At 40.6% G+C, this 4,746-nt stretch overlaps 1 long non-coding RNA gene across 1 annotated transcript in view; it reads right to left on the reverse strand.

Moving 5' to 3' along the window:
* Nucleotides 1-446: 446 nt before the first annotated feature.
* LOC106733880 (uncharacterized) overlaps nt 447-4,746 on the reverse strand; it is a 97,004-nt gene continuing 92,704 nt past the window's right edge. Inside the window, exon 3 of the long non-coding RNA XR_001369731.1 lies at nt 447-526. This is a non-coding gene — a long non-coding RNA (uncharacterized LOC106733880). The remainder of the gene's footprint in view (nt 527-4,746) is intronic.

Here is a 4,746-nt window from a genome sequence, read left to right on the forward strand (position 1 = left end):
CAATTAACAATAGTAACTAACCTTTACTGAGAATCTAGTATGTGCCAGGCACCATTTAAGCACTTTATATTATAAATGATCACAGTTCTGTGAGGTAAATACTGTTATTATTCTTATTTTATAAATGAGGATATTAGCACATACAGTGATTAATTTCCCCAAGGTCACCATGGCAGAGTGGCAAAGCTGAAATTAGAAGCCCCATAGCCTATGCTTAAAATCTCTCCACTTTATGGCCTCCAGTAGTGCAATCACATTCTTATGCAACAATTATTCCTCTGCCTGTTCATGTTTCCCGCCAATGCTTTTTCTTTCTATGTTTTCTTAGGGATTACATGGGTCCAAGCACACAGGGCTCAATGCATATTTGGTGATGGAATATATGAATGAATACGTGAATGAGTAAATGAATGAATAAATCAAATAAGTGTCTGCAATACCTCTTGTAGGCCTTTCTAGTTAATTCCTTCCAAATCTCTGGTCTGTTCTTTCTTCAGCATCAATGTATCTTTCAAGTTGATGAATCCTGCAAAACCAGATAATGCATTCTGTGTTAACAGCAAGAGGCAAAAATCATTAATCAAGCACTACCTGTGTGAAAACCAGTTATAGAGTTTCACAAGAACACATCCCAGTCACTACAGCTCGAGCACATGGAAGACTGACCCCAGGCACCAGGAGACTCACCTTCCAGAGCTATCAGCAACCTGAACTGAAAGATGCATGACCTGGGGATCATAGAAGACTCACCACACAGGCCCGAGGCACCAACAGACTCATCTCCTAGGGCTATAAGCAACCTGAATCAAATGAAGCATGACCTGGGCATGCAGCCTAGGGTGTTGATGTTTTCTCCTTTGTCTTTTTCACCCTACTAAGGAGGGGAGAAGAGAGAACATATGGGGAAGAGTTTCTGTGTTGCCATATCATCTCCTAAGTTCTTTCTTCTTCCAGCAAAGTTCTTGACCTTGCTGACTTTACCTCAGATTATTTCTAGAGGTGATGTATTTCACTGACCCTTGTCTGCTTCACTCTTGCTCTGCAGAAAACCCAAAATCAGACCATAAATGGGGTCACTGAGGCTTGTTCCTCTCTCCATTCTCCACTCCACTTTCTCTGATCATAGCCTTGAAGACCACTTAAGCATGTGAAGTTGTGTAACTAAATAGTTACACTCACAGATTCCAGAGCCAGGCTTCCTGACTACAAAGATTGATGCTACCACTTAACTAATTCTACCTATTGGCAAACTATTTAGCCTCCTGATTCCTCAGTTCCGACATCTATAAAGTGGGGACAGTATACATAGAGCAGTTAAGGGATTAAAATAACATAATAAATACAAACATCTTAGAAAGTTGTGAGACCTGAAATGATCATTAATTTCTTACTTTTATGATTAATAATTACAATAATGAATTATTTTGATTATTCAGACACATAACTGTTGGATCCTTATGGAGTACAGAATCATATATCCAGGGCTGTGGGAAGATATAAAAATAATTCACATCCTAATTATTGTTCCCACAAAATTTCATGAACAGAAAAGAAAACAAAATGTAAAAGCTAAAAGTTTCCCAGGGATATAGGTATAAATGACACTTCTGCCAAGAGGGACAATCTGGTCTTCTCAGCAGCTTAGAATATAATTCTCCTCAAGGAAACTCACACAGTAGGGTGACATTTCTCGCTCATCTTTGAAAAAGTCATATTTGGATCTATTGCCAGATTTCCCAGCCTTGGCACTGTTAACATTGTGGCTGGATACTTTCTTGTCATGGTTGGCTGTCCTGTGTATTATAGGGTATTTAGAGACATCCCTGGCCTCTATCTATTAGAAACCAGAATCATTTTACCCCAAAGTGACATCCAAAAATATCTCTGGGTATTTCTAAATGCCCATGGGAGCATAAGCATCACAGGTGAGAACCACTACTCTATCAGAATCTCAGAAAAATACTGAATGGGTAATAGCTATGATATGAAGGAGAGAATGCACTGGGTTTCCTTGAGCTGGACAAGGCTTGATTTCACTGCTATAAACATGAAACATTGGTCCTACCTCTTTACCTTGTCCAGGTTGCCTTTATTACTGGTAGACCTAGGGTACTAGCATCAATGTCTCAAAAAATTTTGGTGGGGATTAATTTAGCTGTGTTTGCAAACCCACTTTAATTCTAAGCCATCATTCTCATGTTAAGAAATATCATTTAAAACACCCAGAGGACTATTGCTCCACCATGATTGTGTCTTTGTGTGCCCACATGTCTTAGAGTATATTTAAGTGGAAGCATTGACACACCAGAGTCGAATATTTAAAACCAATGTAACTCTGAACTTAATTCACTCCACAGATATTCACAGAGGAACTCTTCAATGCAAGGCACAAAGCTGTACTCTACAGAGACATAGGGATGGATCAAGGTTGGTCTCTACTGAAGGTGCTATGGTTGGGTAGGCATTCTCTCTGCTACATTGCTACCTTGGTTGGAACTGGACAAATCAGCCCTCTGTTTCCACAACACACAGGAAAAACAAAAATTAGTTACATGGTCCTGTATTGCCCTGTGTGGTAACTTGGTGTTGGAATTTCACTGGAACTCTAAATTAGCCTTTATAATTTCTCAAAGGAAAGGAATTGAGAATTTGCTGAGCCTGTTCCATGTGCCAGCTTCTCTGCTCATGTTCCTTTAGCATTATGTGTTTCCCGATGAAGACATTCAGATTCATTTGGAATAAAGTAATTTTCTCAATGTCATAGGTTAAGTGGCAAAATTGGAATTTGAATCTTCCCTGGTTTTACTCCAAAGCCTTTTGTTACCACTCCATGTAAATGGAGGTGGAAACAATGTTGGGTTGGGATAGGAGGAAGTCATTATGTCCTACTCAGACCATCTATGCCAAGGCTATGGAGGTCAGAGGAAGACACTTTGATTTCCTGTCTGAATCACTCATTTGGGGAATGCCAGGTAAATGGTTACTACAGTGATCTACAGTCTCTCTATTGTAGAGCTAGCCAGGCTGAGCCAGCAGGATTTAGACAGAGTACAAAGGAAGAAGAACCTTTACCAGAGAAGCTATAACAATAGATATTTTGGTCCATGGCTGCCAGAAGCCCAGCTCTTCCTACAGCCCAACAAGGCACTGGGAATAGAGCATGTCTCCAAAGTTGGTCACTCCAGGAGACTGTCACAGGAAGAATCACTTAAAAGGCCACAAGAATCAACACAGACCATGGAGCAGAAGACATGTTCACAAGACCAGAACTGTAGGAATCTTGCTCATGGTTTTCATGGACAAGTAACAATGTTATGAAGTTGCAACCTTTTGTTTCCTTCCTTCCTTTTTTCCTCTTCTTTTTTTGCCAGAGGTGTGTGTACTTGCCAGAGACAGAACATTCCCCAATGGGCTGTGGTCATGTTGCAATCCTTTTTCCTCTATTTCTTCCATCCCATTGAAATTTGGAGAATTCACACACACACACATGCACACACACACACAACTGCTGTGTTTTTTAAACCAGTGGGATCAGGACTTGAACCTTAGTTGGGCACATGGGATCTGGTTCCATATGCACTACACTTAACCACTGTACTACAGGGCTGGGCTTGCAACCCTTTAATTTACATTGTGATATATGAATACACTTATGAGCCAGAGAAAGGCAGAATGATAACTTCATTTAGAGTAAATCAATTGAATTCCATTGGTAGATTCACGATTCATCCAAGAGACATACAAGGAGTGTCAAGGAGCATTAAGTCCTCTTCCTGAGTGATTTCTGCAAGCCTCATCAATTTTTATACTATGAAATATTTTTATCTGGATTATTAATCTAGAAGTTCTAGAAGTCTTGAAGTTAAAAAAAAAATTAAATCCTTTTAAAAATTCTGACACCTTGGCTGATTTAATCAACACCACTAAAGGAAAAGTGAGCCCTGTTAATGTGGGCTGGTCAAATATGACAACTCCCCCCAAAAAACAAAACAAAACAAAACAAAAAACAAAGCCACTGGCAGTGTCCATGACAACAGCATCTTGGAAAAAGGGAGAAAGGGAGACTTAAGTGGTCTAGATGTCCTTGTCAAAAGACCCTTATAGCCATCTTAGCCTCACACCATTCCTCACTTAACCAAGCATTATTTGTTTTGACTCTAAAGGTATTGACTAAGTAGCAGCTGGGGCACCAACACCCACACCCAATATACCCATTTGTATATCTTGATTTACCTAAAGGCTGAGAAGTCACCAGGGTAAAGTCACAAATCCTGAGGTTTGGTTATAAACAGCACAGTTGGCGGACTTAGCAGATGATGCAGCTTGACACAGTGGCAGGAAGAGGAACTATGGAATGCCATGGGCAATGTATCATCCTTGTACCTTCCTTCTCCATACTCTGCTGCCATGGCACTAAAATTTGCAGTCTGAGTTTCTGGTACCCACATAGGCTGGTGTCTGGAGACTAATGATTTCCTCTATCACTTATTCCATGTTTCCCATGCTCCAATTTGCTCGGGAGCACGGAGACTAGCGAAAGCCAACTTAAATGAAACAATAATGGGGATATTGAGAGTCAACTCACTGTAGCTTCCCTCGGAGGGATACTTGAGCTATAATAAGCCAACCCAGTGGTGGAGCCCTACATTGGAAGGAGACAGTGGTTCTTGGTGCTGCATGGCAACTGACATTAGAAGCCATCCTGATCCAGCTCTGCTGGTATCACATGTGTGCTTTGTGGGAAAG

Source organism: Tupaia chinensis, unplaced genomic scaffold (genome assembly GCF_000334495.1).
Source record: "Tupaia chinensis unplaced genomic scaffold, TupChi_1.0 Scaffold000075_1, whole genome shotgun sequence".
NCBI classification, from domain to species: Eukaryota; Metazoa; Chordata; class Mammalia; order Scandentia; family Tupaiidae; genus Tupaia; species Tupaia belangeri.